Genomic DNA, 15,382 nt, shown 5'->3' with positions numbered 1-15,382 from the left:
ATGTATTGATTATCGGCTTCTGAATAAGATCACTGTTAAGTATCAATACCCATTGCCATTGCTTACTGATTTGTTTGCTCGTATAGAGGGTGCTAAGTGGTTCTCTAAAATTGATCTTCGTGGGGCGTATAATTTGGTGCGGATCAGGCAGGGGGATGAGTGGAAGACCGCATTTAATACGCCCGAGGGCCACTTTGAGTATTTGGTCATGCCTTTTGGTCTTTCTAATGCCCCTTCAGTTTTCCAGTCTTTTATGCATGATATTTTCCGCGATTTTCTGGATAAATTTATGATAATATATCTGGATGATATTCTGATTTTTTCTGATGACTGGGACTCTCATGTCCAGCAGGTCAGGAGAGTTTTTCAGGTTCTGCGGTCTAATTCTTTATGTGTGAAGGGGTCTAAGTGCGTTTTTGGGGTCCAGAAAATTTCCTTTTTGGGGTATATTTTTTCTCCCTCTTCCATTGAGATGGATCCCGTCAAGGTGCAAGCTATTTGTGACTGGACTCAGCCCTCCTCTCTTAAGGGTCTTCAGAGATTTTGGGGCTTTGCCAACTTTTACCGCCGATTTATTGCTGGTTTTTCGGATGTCGTTAAACCACTGACTGATTTGACCAGACAAGGCGCTGATGTTGCTAATTGGTCCCCTCATGCTGTAGAGGCCTTTCAGGAGCTTAAGCGCCGTTTTGCCTCTGCCCCTGTGTTGCGTCAGCCTGATGTGAATCTGCCTTTTCAGGTTGAGGTTGACGCTTCGGAGATCGGAGCTGGGGCAGTGTTGTCGCAGAAAGGTTCCGACTGCTCCGTCATTAGGCCTTGTGCCTTCTTTTCTCGCAAATTTTCGCCCGCAGAGCGGAATTATGATGTTGGGAATCGGGAGCTTTTGGCCATGAAGTGGGCGTTTGAGGAGTGGCGCCATTGGCTCGAGGGGGCTAGGCATCAGGTGGTGGTATTGACTGACCACAAAAATTTGATTTATCTTGAGACTGCCAGACGCCTGAATCCTAGACAGGCGCGCTGGTCTTTATTTTTTTCTCGCTTTAATTTTGTGGTGTCATACCTACCGGGTTCTAAGAATGTTAAGGCAGATGCCCTTTCTAGGAGTTTTGACCCGGACTCTCCTGGTAATTCTGAACCCACAGGTATCCTTAGGGAGGGAGTAATTTTGTCGGCCGTTTCTCCTGATCTGCGGCGGTCCTTGCAAGAGTTTCAGGCGGATAGACCGGATCGTTGTCCGCCTGATAGACTGTTTGTTCCGGATGATTGGACCAGCAGAGTCATCTCTGAGGTACATTCTTCTGCATTGGCAGGTCATCCCGGAATTTTTGGTACCAGGGATTTGGTGGCAAGATCCTTCTGGTGGCCTTCCCTGTCACGAGATGTGCGAGTCTTTGTGCAGTCATGTGACGTTTGTGCTCGGGCCAAGTCTTGTAGTTCTCGGGCTAGCGGACTGCTGTTGCCCTTGCCTATTCCTAAGAGGCCTTGGACACACATCTCGATGGATTTTATTTCAGATCTGCCTGTTTCCCAGAAGATGTCTGTCATCTGGGTGGTCTGTGACCGTTTCTCTAAAATGGTCCATTTGGTTCCTCTGCCCAAGTTGCCTTCTTCTTCTGAGTTGGTTCCTCTGTTTTTTCAGAATGTTGTCCGATTGCACGGTATTCCTGAGAATATTGTTTCTGACAGAGGTACCCAATTTGTGTCTAGATTTTGGCGGGCATTCTGTGCTAGGATGGGCATAGATTTGTCTTTTTCATCTGCTTTTCACCCTCAGACTAATGGCCAGACCGAGCGGACTAATCAGACCCTGGAGACATATCTGAGGTGTTTTGTCTCTGCTGACCAGGATGATTGGGTTGCTTTTTTGCCATTGGCAGAGTTCGCCCTCAATAATCGGGCCAGCTCTTCCACCTTGGTGTCCCCGTTTTTCTGTAATTCGGGGTTTCACCCTCGATTTTCCTCCGGTCAGGTGGAATCCTCGGATTGTCCTGGAGTGGATGCGGTGGTGGAGAGATTGCATCACATCTGGGGGCAGGTTATGGACAATTTGAAGTTGTCCCAGGAGAAGACTCAGCGTTTTGCCAACCGTCATCGTCGTGTTGGTTCTCGGCTTTGTGTTGGAGATTTGGTGTGGTTGTCTTCTCGTTTTGTCCCTATGAGGGTCTCTTCTCCTAAGTTTAAACCTCGGTTCATCGGCCCTTATAGAATATTGGAGATTCTTAATCCTGTTTCTTTCCGTTTGGACCTCCCTGCGTCCTTTTCCATTCATAACGTTTTTCATCGGTCGTTATTGCGCAGGTATGAGGTACCTGTTGTACCTTCAGTTGAGCCTCCTGCTCCGGTGTTGGTTGAGGGTGAGTTGGAGTACGTTGTGGAGAAAATTTTGGACTCTCGTGTTTCCAGACGGAGACTCCAGTATCTGGTCAACTGGAAGGGTTACGGCCAGGAGGATAATTCTTGGGTCAATGCATCTGATGTTCATGCTTCTGATCTTGTTCGTGCCTTCCATAGGGCTCATCCTGGTCGCCCTGGTGGATCTGGTGAGGGTTCGGTGCCCCCTCCTTGAGGGGGGGGTACTGTTGTGAATTTGGATTCTGGGCTCCCCCGGTGGCCGCTTGTGGAATTGGACTTGTCATCCTCTTTCCTGTTTCACCTGGTTCCATCAGTAGTGGGTGTCGCTATTTAAGCTCATTTCTCTGGTGGTTTCTTGCCGGTCAACAATGTTATCTGATGCCTCTCAGTGCTTGTTCCTGCTTCTAGACAACTACTAGATAAGTTGGACTTTTGTCCATGTTTCGTTTTGCCTATTTGTTCCAGTTCACAGCTGAAGTTTTGTTACTGTGTCTGGAAAGCTCTCGTTGATCAGGGATTGCTACTCTGGCGTTATGAGTTAATGCCAGAGTTTAAGGTAATCTCTGGATGGTGTTTTGTTAGTGTTTTTCTGCTGACCATGAAAGTATACTATCTGTCTTCTGCTATCTAGTAAGCGGACCTCAAATTTGCTAAGACTATTTTCCTGCTGCGTTTGTTGTTTCATCTGAACTCACCGTCATTATATGTGGGGGGCTACTGTCTTCTTTGGAATATTTCTCTAGAGGTGAGCCAGGTCTTATATTTCCCTCTGCTAGCTATTTAGGTCTTAGGCCAGAGCTGGGCATCTAGCGATAAATAGGAAATGCTACCTGGCTATTTCTAGTTGCGCGGCAGGCTTAGTTCATGGTCAGTATAGTTCCATCTTCCGAGAGCTTGTCCCTCTATAGGCTTGCTATGATCTCTGCCTGCAGAGATCATGATATAAACCACTGTTTGGGCGCATGTCAGGGCTCGGAAGGGAAGTAGTGACATTTGAAATGCAGACTTTGATGGAATGGTCTGCGGGCATCACGTTGCATTTGCAGAGCCCCTGATGTGCCTAAACAGTAGAAACACCCCACAAGTGACCCCATTTTGGAAACTAGACCCCCGATGGAACTTATCTGGATGTGTGGTGAGCACTTTCAACCCCCAAGTGCTTCACAGAAGTTTATAACGCAGAGCCGTGAAAATAAAAAATAATTGTTCTTTCCTCAAAAATTATGTTTTAGCAAGTAATTTTTTATTTTTGCAAGGGTAACAGGAGAAATTGGACCCCAACAGTTGTTGCCCAGTTTGTCCTGAGTACGCTGGTACCCCAAATGTGGGGGTAAACCACTGTTTGGGCGCACGTTGAGGCTTGGAAGGGAGGGAGCACCATTTGACTTTTTGAACGCAAGATTGGCTGGAATCAATGGTGGCGCCATGTTGCGTTTGGAGACCCCTGATGTGCCTAAACAGTGGAAACCCCTCAATTCTAACTTCAACACTAACCCCAACACACCCCTAATCCTAATCCCAACTGTAGCCATAACCCTAATCACAACCCTAACCCCAACACACCCCTAACCACAACCCTAACCGCAACACACCCGTAACCCTAATTCCAACCCTAACCCTAATCCCAACCCTAACCACAACTGTAACCCCAACACACCCTTAACCCTATCCGTAACCCTAACCACAAGCCTAATCTTAACCCTATTTCCAACCCTAGCCCTATTTCCAACCCTAACTCTAATTCCAACCCTAACCCTAAGGCTATGTGCCCACGTTGCGGATTCGTGTGAGATTTGTCCGCACGATTTTTGAAAAATCTGCAGGTAAAAGGCACTGCGTTTTACCTGCAGATTTACAGCAGATTTCCAGTGTTTTTTTGTGCGGATTTCACCTGCGGATTCCTATTGAGGAACAGGTGTAAAACGCTGCGGAATCCGCACAAAGAATTGACATGCTGCGGAAAATACAACGCAGCGTTTCTGCACGGAATTTTCCGCACCATGGGCACAGTGGATTTGGTTTTCCATAGGTGTACATGGTACTGTAAACCTGATGGAAAACTGCTACGAATTCGCAGCAGCCAATCCGCTGCGGATCCGCAGCCAAAGCCGCTGCGGATCCGCGGCCAATCCGCTGCGGATCCACAGCCAAATCCGCACTGTGTGCACATGCCATAACCCTAACCCTACCCGTAACCCTACCCCTAACCCTACCCGTAACCCTAACCCTACCCCTACCCCTAACCCTACCCGAAAACGAAAAAAAAAAATATATATATATTTTCTTTATTTTATTATTGTCCCTACCTATGGGGGTGATAAAGGGGGGGTTTATTTATTATTTTTTTTATTTTGATCGCTGTGGTAGAACCTACCACAGCGATCAAAATGTACTTGTAAGGAATCTGCCGGCTGGCAGATTCGGCGGGCGCGCTGAGCATGCGCCCGCCATTTTCCAAGATGGCGGCGCCCAGCGAGGAGACGTACGGACACCGGGAGGATCGGTAAGTATGAAGGGGTGGTGGGGGGGTGGATCGGAGCACGGGGGGGTGATCGGACCACAGGGGGGAGCGGACAGGAGGACGGGGGAGCCGGCAGGCGGACGGAGGGGACCGGACCCCATAACGGAGGACTGGGGGGGCGATCGGTGGGGTGGGGGGGGCTCACTTCAGGTTTTCCAGCCATGGCCGATGATATTGCAGCATCGGCCATGGCTGGATTGTAATATTTCACCTGTTTTTTTAGGTGAAATATTACAAATCGCTCTGATTGGCAGTTTCACTTTCAACAGCCAATCAGAGCGATCGTAGCCACGGGGGGGCCTGGGCTGAAGCACCACACCCCCTGTCTCTGCAGATCGGGTAAAATGGGAGTTAACCCCTTCACCCGATCTGCAGGGACGCGATCATTCTGTGACACAGCATATGCGTCACAGGTCGGATTGGCACCGACTTTCATGACGCATACGCTGTGTCACAGGTCGGGAAGGGGTTAATATCAGTTCACAGTTGTTTGTGTAGTCTGAACTGGCTAGTTTACAGGGGGACCCCAGAAAAAAATTGACATAGGATCCCCCTATAAAATCTAACGAGCAAAGCCTAGGCAGACAGCTACACCCAATCTGGTGCTTAGCCTCGCTCTTCCCACTTGCTCTGTAGCGGTGGCAAGTGGGTTTCATATTTGTGGGGGTTGATGTCACCTTTGCATTGTCAGGTGACATTATGACCACGGATTAATAATGGAGAGGCATCTATAAAACACCTATCCATTAACCCCTTCCCGACCTGTGATGCCACGTATGCGTCATGAAAGTTGGTGCCAATCCAACCTGTGACGCCTATGTGGTGTCATGGCGGGATCGCGTTCCTGCAGGTCGAGTGAAAGGGTTAACTCAAATATCACCCGACCTGCAGGTACAGGGGGACTTGTACTTGTCACAGCTGGGTGCTGTGGCGCACACCTGTAATCCTAGCTACTATGGGAGGCTTGGGCTGTGGGATCACTGGAGCTTGTCAGTTCTGGTCCATCCTGTGCTATGTGGATCAGGGGTCTTCTCTGTCCTCAGCATCAATATGGTGAATCTGAGCCAGCTGCTGGGAGACACTGAGTTGATGGAGGAGGGGATGTCCTTGGTCAAAAAAAAAGAAAAAAAACCCACACAAATCATAAAGTATCAGATCACTATGAAAAATAGGACTTGTACTTAAGCCCAGGGAGTGAGTGGCTTTGCCCCTCCCCCTGTGGCTACGATCGCTCTGATTGGCTGTTGAAAGTGAAACAGCCAATCATAGCAATTGTGAATGAAACTTGGTGAAATATTACAATCCAGCCGATGCTGCAATATCATCTGCACCGGCCACTGACTGACGGTGGCGATCTGCTGCCGCTGTCAGTCTTTTCTCCCCTCCGTCCTGTCCTCCGCTGCCCTCTTCTCCCCTCCGTCCTTTCCTCCGCTCCCCCGTGGTCCGATCCCACCCCCCTGTACCTCCCGAGTCCTGGTGTCCGTCCGTCTTCACTCATGGGCTCTGCCATATTACAAAATGGCGGGCGCATGCGCTGTGCGCCCGCCGAATCTGCCGGCCGGCAGATTAATTCATTCGTTCGTTCCATGTATATTTTGATCACTGTGATAGGGTCTATCACAGTGATCAAAATAAAAAAAAACCTGTAAATAACCCCCCCTTTAAATAAAGAAAATATAGTTATTTTTATTTTTCCACTAGGGTTAGGGTCAGAATTAGAGTTAGGGTTGGGATTAAGGATGGGGTTGGAATTGGGGTTAGGGTTGGAATTAGGGTTAAGATTAGGGGTGTGTTGGGGTTAGGGTTAGAGTTAGAATTGAAAGGTTTCCACTGTTTAGGCACATCAGGGGCTCTCCAAACGTGACATGGCGCCACCATTGATTCCAGCCAATTTAGCGTTCAAAAAGTCAAATGGTGCGCCCTCCCTTCCGAGCCCCGACGTGCGCCTAAACAGTGTTTTACCCAAACATATGGGGAATCAGATCAGAGTACTCGGGAAAAATTGCACAACTTTGGGGGTCTAATTTCTCCTGTTACCCTGGGTAAAATAAAAAATTGGGGGCTAAAAATGTATTTAAAAAAAATAAATGATTTTTTTATTTTCACGACTCTGCGTTATAAAATTCTGTGAAGCACTTGGGGGTTCAAAGTGCTCACTATAAATCTAAATAAGTTGTTTGGGGGGTCTAGTTTCCAAAATGGGGTCATTTGTGGGGGGTTTCTAATGTTTAGGCACATCAGGGGCTCTCCAAACGTAACATGATGCCCCCAGACCATTCCATCAAAGTCTGCATTTCAAAACATCACTATTTCCCTTCCGAGCTCTGCCGTGCGCCCAAACAGTGGTTCCCCCCACATATGGGGTATCAGCGAACTCAGGACAAATTGGACACCAACTTTTGCTGTCCACTTTCTCCTTTTACCCTTGGGAAAATGAAAAAATTGTTGCTAAAATATCATTTTTGTGACTAAAAAGTTAAATGTTCATTTTTTCCTTCCATGTTGCTTCTGCTGCTGTGAAACACCGGAAGGGTTAATAAACTTCTTGAATGTGGTTTTGAGCACCTTGAGGGTTGCAGTTTTTAGAATGGTGTCACTTTTGGGTACTTTCAGCCATATAGAACCCTCAAACTGACTTCAAATGTAAGGTGGTCCTAAAAAAAATGGTCTTGTAAATTTTGTTGCAAAAATGAGAAATCGCTGGTCAACTTTTAACCCTTATAACTTCCTAACAAAAAAAAATGTTGTTTCCAAAATTGTGCTGATGTAAAGTAGTCATGTGGGAAATGTTATTTATTAACTATTTTGTGTCACATAACTCTCTGGCTTAACAGAATAAAAATAAAAATTTGAAAATTGCGAAATTTTAAAAATTTTCGCCAAAATTCCAATTTAATTTTTTTCACAAATAAACGCAAAAATTATCGACCTAAATTTACCACTAACATGAAGCCCAATATGTCACGAAAAAACAGTCTCACAATCGCTAGGATCCATTGAAGCGTTCCTGAGTTATTACCTCATAGAGGGACACTGGTCAGAATTGCAAAAAACGGCCAGGTCCTTAACCCCTTAATCCCATATGACGTACTATACCGTCGAGGTGGGGTGGGCCTTAATTCCCGGTGACGGTATAGTACGTCATACGCGATCGGCCGCGCTCACGGGGGGAGCGCGGCCGATCGCGGCCGGGTGTCGGTTGCATATCGCAGCTGACATCCGGCACTATGTGCCAGGAGCGGTCACGGACCGCCCCCGGCACATTAACCCCCGGCACACCGCGATCAAACATGATCGCGGTGTACCGGCGGTACAGGGAAGCATCGCTCAGGGAGGGGGCTCCCTGCGGGCTTCCCTGAGACGATCGGTACAAGGTGATGTACTCACCTCGTACCGAACGTCTTCTCCCTGCAGGCCCCGGATCCAAAATGGCCGAGGGGCTGTATCCGGGTCCTGCAGGGAGCACTTCCGGGTCGGAGCAGGCTGCAGATGAAAGCTGCAGCCTGCTCCGATGAAAGTATGATCGCGGATCTGATAGAGTGCTGTGCACACTATCAGATCTGCGATCTGTGATGTCCCCCCCTGGGACAAAGTAAAAAAGTAAAAAAAAAAATTTCCACATGTGTAAAAAAAAAAAATAATAATTCCTAAATAAATAATAATAATAAAAAAAAAATATTATTCCCATAAATACATTTCTTTATCTAAAAAAAACAAACAAAAACAATAAAAGTACACATATTTAGTATCGCCGCGTCCGTAACGACCCAACCTATAAAACTGGCCCACTAGTTAACCCCTTCAGTAAACACCGTAAGAAAAAAAAAAAAAAGAGGCAAAAAACAACGCTTTATTACCATACCGCCGAACAAAAAGTGGAATAACACGCGATCAAAAAGACGGATATAAATAACCATGTTACCGCTGAAAACGTCATCTTGTCCCGCAAAAAACGAGCCGCCATACAGCATCATCAGCAAAAAAATAAAAAAGTTATAGTCCTCAGAATAAAGCGATGCCAAAATAATTATTTTTTCTATAAAATAGTTTTTATCGTATAAAAGCGTCAAAACATAAAAAAATGATATAAATGAGATATCGCTGTAATCGTACTGACCCGACGAATAAAACTGCTTTATCAATTTTACCAAGCGCAGAACGGTATAAACGCCTCTCCCAAAAGAAATTCATGAATAGCTGGTTTTTGGTTATTCTGCCTCACAAAAATCGGAATAAAAAGTGATAAAAAATGGTCACGTGTCCGAAAATGTTACCAATAAAAACGTCAACTCGTCCCGCAAAAAACAAGACCTCACATGACTGTGGACCAAAATGAGGAAAAATTATAGGTCTCAAAATGTGGAGACGCAAAAACTATATAAAAACTATATATTTGCTATAAAAAGCGTCTTTTAGTCTGGTTTCACACTTGCGTTTTTATCTGCATGCGTTTTTTAAAAAAACCGCATGTGTGAAAAAATGCATGTAAACGCGGTAAAACGCATGCGTTTTTATAGAAAAACACAAGAAAACAAGAAAAAAACAAAAAACCCTAACCCTACCCCTAACCTGAAATACGTGGCACTGAAATATACGTTTATATACGTATATACGTATATAAGTGCCACGATATTTCAGTGGCCACGTATATAAGTGCCACTTATTTAAGTGCCACGTATTTAAGTGCCACGTATTTAAGTGCCACGTATTTAAGTGCCACGTATTTAAGTGCCACGTATTTAAGTGCCACGTATTTAAGTGCCACGTATTTAAGTGCCACGTATTTACGTGCCACGTATTTACGTGCCACGTATTTTTCAGTGCCTGAAATACGTGGCACTGAAATACGTGGCACTGAAATATCGTGGCACTGAAATATCGTGGCACTGAAGTATTTACGTGCCACGTATTTTTCAGTGCCTGAAATACGTGGCACTGAAATACGTGGCACTGAAATACGTGGCACTAAAATATTGTGGCACTGAAATATCGTGGCACTGAAATACGTACGTGGCACTTAAATACGTGGCACTTAAATACGTGGCACTTAAATACGTGGCACTTAAATACGTGGCACTTATATACGTGGCACTTATATACGTGGCACTTATATACGTGGCACTTATATACGTGGCACTTATGACTGTCAGAAAATGTTCAGTAAACGGTTAGGGGTAGGGTTTCAGGTAGAATTGGGGAGTTTCCACTGTTCAGGCACATCAGGGGCTCTCCAAACGCGACATGGCGTCCAATCTCAATTCCAGCCAATTCTGCGTTGAAAAAGTAAAACAGTGCTCCTTCCCTTCCGAGCTCTCCCGTGCGTCCAAAAAGGGGTTTACCCCAACATATGGGGTATCAGCGTACTAGGGACAAATTGAACAACAACTTCTGGGGTCCAAGTTCTCTTGTTATCCTTGGGAAAATAAAAATTTGGGGGGCTAAAAATCATTTTTGTGGGAAAAAAAAGATGTTTTATTTTCACGGCTCTGCGTTGTAAACTGTAGTGAAACACTTGGGGGTTCAAAGTTCTCACAACACATCTAGATAAGTTCCTTGGGAGGTCTAGTTTCCAATATGGGGTCACTTGTGGGGGGTTTGTACTATTTGGGTACATCAGGGGCTCTGCAAATGCAACGTGACGCCTGCAGACCAATCCATTTAAGTCTGCATTCCAAATGGCGCTCCTTCCCTTCCGAGCTCTGTCATGCGCCCAAACAGTGGTTCCCCCCCACATAGGGGGTATCCGCGTACTCAGGACAAATTGGACAACAACTTTTAGGGTCCAATTTATCCTGATACCCTTGTGAAAATACAAAACTGGGGGCTAAAAAATCATTTTTGTGAAAAAGAAAAATAATTTTTATTTTCACGGCTCTGCGTTATAAACTGTAGTGAAACACTTGGGGGTTCAAAGTTCTCACAACACATCTAGATAAGTTCCTTGGGGGGTCTAGTTTCCAATATGGGGTCACTTGTGGGGGGTTTGTACTGTTTAGGTACATCAGGGGCTCTGCAAATGCAACGTGACGCCTGCAGACCAATCCATTTAAGTCTGCATTCCAAATGGCGCTCCTTCCCTTCCGAGCTCTGTCATGCGCCCAAACAGTGGTCCCTCCCCACAAATGGGGTATCAGCGTACTCCAGACAAATTGGACAACAACTTTTGGGGTCCAATTTATCCTGATACCCTTGTGAAAATACAAAACTGGGGGCTAAAAAATCATTTTTGTGAAAAAAAAAAATAATTTTTATTTTCACGGCTCTGCGTTATAAACTGTAGTGAAACACTTGGGGGTTCAAAGCTCTCAAAACACATCTAGATAAGTTCCTTAGGGGGTCTACTTTCCAAAATGGTGTCACTTGTGGGGGGGTTTAATGTTTAGGCACATCAGGGGCTCTCCAAACGCAACATGGCATCCCATCTTAATTCCAGTCAATTTTGCATTGAAAAGTAAAATAGCGCTTCTTCCCTTCTGAGCTCTGCTATGCGCCCAAACAATGGTTTACACCCACATATGGGGTATCGTCGTACTCAGGACAAATTGCACAACAACTTTTGTGGTCTAATTTCTTCTCTTACCCTTGGGGAAATAAAAAAATGGGGGTGAAAAGATCATTTTTGTGAAAAAATATGATTTGTTATTTTTACGGCTCTGCATTATAAACTTCTGTGAAGCACTTGTTGGGTCAAAGTGCTCAACACACATCTAGATAAGTTCCTTAAGGGGTCTACTTTCCAAAATGGTGTCACTCGTGGGGGGTTTCAATGTTTAGGCACATTAGGGGCTCTCCAAACGCAACATGGCGTCCCATCTCAATTCCAGTCAATTTTGCATTGAAAAGTCAAATGGCGCTCCTTCCCTTCCGAGCTCTGCCCTGCGCCCAAACAATGGTTTACACCCACATATGGGGTATCAGCGTACTCAGGACAAATTGCACAACAATTTTTGGGGTCCAATTTCTTCTCTCACGCTTGGGAAAATAAAAAATTGGGGGTGAAAAGATAATTTTTGTGAAAAAATATGATTTTTTATTTTTACGGCTCTGCATTATAAACTTCTGTAAAGCACTTGTTGGGTCAAAGTGCTCACCACACATCTAGATAAGTTCCTTAGGGGGTCTACTTTCCAAAATGGTGTCACTTGTGGGGGGTTTCAATGTTTAGGCACATCAGGGGCTCTCCAAATGCAACATGGCGTCCCATCTCAATTCCAGTCAATTTTGCATTGAAAAGTCAAATGGCGCTCCTTTGCTTCCAAGCTCTGCCATGCGCCCAAACTGTGGTTTACCCCCACATATGGGGTATCAGCGTACTCAGGACAAATTGTACAACAACTTTTGGGGTCTATTTTCTCCTGTTACCCTTGGTAAAATAAAACAAATTGGAGCTGAAATAAATTTTGTGTGAAAAAAAGTTAAATGTTCATTTTTATTTAAACATTCCAAAAATTCCTGTGAAACACCTGAAGGGTTAATAAACTTCTTGAAAGTGGTTTTGAGTACCTTGAGGGGTGCAGTTTTTAGAATGGTGTCACACTTGGGTATTTTCTATCATATAGACCCGTCAAAATGACTTCAAATGAGATGTGGTCCCTAAAAAAAAATGGTGTTGTAAAAATGAGAAATTGCTGGTCAACTTTTAACCCTTATAACTCCGTCACAAAAAAAAATTTTGGTTCCAAAATTGTGCTGATGTAAAGTAGACATGTGGGAAATGTTATTTATTAAGTATTTTGTGTGACATATGTCTGTGATTTAAGGGCATAAAAATTCAAAGTTGGAAAATTGCGAAATTTTCAAAATTTTCGCCAAATATTCGTTTTTTTCACAAATAAACGCAAGTTATATCGAAGAAATTTTACCACTAACATGAAGTACAATATGTCATGAGAAAACAATGTCAGAATCGCCAAGATCCGTTGAAGCGTTCCAGAGTTATAACCTCATAAAGGGACAGTGGTCAGAATTGTAAAAATTGGCCCGGTCATTAACGTGCAAACCACCCTCGGGGCTTAAGGGGTTAAGGTCAAAATAGGCTGGGTCATGAAGGCGTTAATAATCCCCAAAACACACACAGCATAAAGTCCTTTATTTGAAATAATAACAGATTCCTTTAATAATCTTAATCAAACAATACTCACCGAACGCCTAATCCGCCAACGCCTCCTGCAACAAAACTAAACCACAATATTACTCACCTGTCCACAGAGAAGATGATCCAGAATGTCCCACGATGATCCTGATCACTGATGTGACTGCAGGGTTAGGCTGCTTTCACACTAGCGTCGGTACGGGCCCGTCGCATGCTGTGAAATAAATGCCCGACGTGGGCAGCGGAAGCAGTCTTACGACGCTTCCGCTGCCCCATTGTAAGGTCCGGGGAGGAGGGGGCGGAGTTTCGGTCGCACATGCGCGGTCGAAAATGGCGGACTCGACACACGAAAAAAGTTACATGTAACTTTTTTTTGTGGTGGCGGTCCGCCAAAACACGACACAACCGTCGCACGTGTGGCAATGCCTCGCAATGCGTCGGTAATGTAAGCCTATGGGGAAAAAACGCATCCTGCAGACAACTTTGCAGGATGCGTTTTTTCTCCACAACGACGCATTGCGACGTGCAGCCAACAACGCCAGTGTGAAAGCAGCCTTACCGCCGATAAGAACTGCCACGCTGTTGTTTCCCACAGAGAGCTGACAGCGTGGGAAACACCATAGGGAGACGGCAAAACACAAAACAAAAACTCAGCAAATCCGCACACGGTTCTCTACCTGCGTTTTTTGCTGTGGAAATATTTGACTGACTCAATTGAAGTCAATGGGTGAAAAACGCTGCTAAAACGCACAAAGAATTCACATGCTGCAGAAAAAACGCTGCAAATACGGAAATGTACTGACCGTGTGCACAACACTGCAGGAGTGTCACAGCTGCCAGAAGGATTCCACAGCGTTTTTGGCCCATTTCCGTGTGGAAAAACGGCCGCAGAAACGCATCGAAACTGCGCTGTGCACACAGCCAACAGTGTAGGCGGGAGTGGAAGAGCCGCAGTCAGAGAGCAGAGTCAGGAACAGGAAAAAGGGAAAACAAATTTGAGGCACAAAAAAAGCGTCGTGTGACGGATCCTTCCCGCCAGCTGACAGGTGGCCGCGTGCCTCCCGCCCGGAGGGTGGAATTGAACCACTCTGTCCCTAGACAGCTACAGGTTTGAAGCCTGCACCCCAGACCACTGAGGATCATCCGGGCGGGAGCAATGGCGGCTGTGCGGCTATATAACGGCCGCCGGCCCGGAGACGCCTGACTCATGGAGAGCGCGGCACGGAGCCTCCGGTACCGGCCTCCTGGCTGCTCGCGGGACGCTCCGTGATTACAGACGCGTCCGGTGACCGGGAATTGGTGCAGCGACCGGAGAAACCTGAGGAAACGGAGGGCGGGGCGTATGCAAATGAGCGCAATGCACGCTGGTCCGCAGGGAAACTCGGTGTGAGCGGGGCCGCGCTGCGGGTGAGATGCTCTGCAGACACCGGACGGTGGTGGCGAGAAGCTCTGCAGCAGCGAAGGGTCAGGCCGTGAGTCAGCGACAGCGCGTCAGAGGAGCTGACGGAGAGAGGGGGCGACCCCGGCGAGCGGGGGGCTACACACAGCGGCTAATAATAGCCCGAGCTATAAATAGCCCGCGAGCTGACGTGTGAGCACGGCGCGCAGCCTGCTGGAAGCACAGGGACGGGAGAGTCACCCATGGCAACGGGAGTCACCCATAGCAACCGGCCTGTGCAGTCACCCATAGCAACCTACCTGTGCAGGGAACCACTATACTGCAGTCACCCATAGCAACCGTCCTGTGCAGTCACTCATAGCAACGGGAGAGTCACCCATAGCAACCGTCCTGTGCAGTCACTCATAGCAACAGGAGAGTCACCCATAGCAACCAAACTGCTGCCGTCACCCATAGCAATGGAAGAGTCACCCGTAGCTACCAATCTGCTGCAGTCATCCATAGCAACAGGAGAGTCACCCATAGCAACCAAACTGCTGCTGTCGCCCATAGCAACAGGAGTTGCCCATAGCAACCGAACTGCTGCCGTCACCCATAGCAATGGGAGAGCCACCCGTAGCTACCAATCTGCTGCAGTCATCCATAGCAACAGGAGAGTCACCCATAGCAACCAAATTGCTGCCATCACCCAAAGCAACAGGAGAGTCACCCATAGCAACCAAACTGCTGCTGTCACCCATAGCAACAGGAGAGTCGCCCATAGCAACTGACCTGCCGTCACCCATAGCAATGGGAGAGTCAACCGTAGCTACCAATCTGCTGCAGTCATCCATAGCAACAAGAGAGTCACCCATAGCAACCAAACTTCTGCTGTCACCCATAGCAACAGGAGAGTCACCCATAGCAACCAAACTGCTGCCGTCACCCATAGCAATGGAAGAGTCACCCGTAGCTACCAATCTGCTGCAGTCATCCATAGCAACAGGAGAGTCACCCATAGCAACCAAACTGCTGCTGT

The 15,382-nt window shown here is 46.5% G+C and overlaps 1 non-coding gene across 1 annotated transcript; it reads right to left on the bottom strand.

Annotated features, from left to right (window-relative positions):
- Positions 1-14,027: 14,027 nt before the first annotated feature.
- Positions 14,028-14,114, bottom strand: TRNASTOP-UCA (transfer RNA opal suppressor (anticodon UCA)). The gene has a single exon. It is a non-coding gene; the product is annotated as a tRNA-Sec (tRNA).
- Between the last annotated feature and the right edge of the window lie 1,268 nt (positions 14,115-15,382).

Source organism: Ranitomeya variabilis, chromosome 2 (assembly GCF_051348905.1).
Source record: "Ranitomeya variabilis isolate aRanVar5 chromosome 2, aRanVar5.hap1, whole genome shotgun sequence".
Lineage (NCBI taxonomy): Eukaryota > Metazoa > Chordata > Amphibia > Anura > Dendrobatidae > Ranitomeya > Ranitomeya variabilis.
Note: the sequence above shows the minus strand (reverse complement) of the source record. Positions and strands in the feature narration are given on the sequence as shown.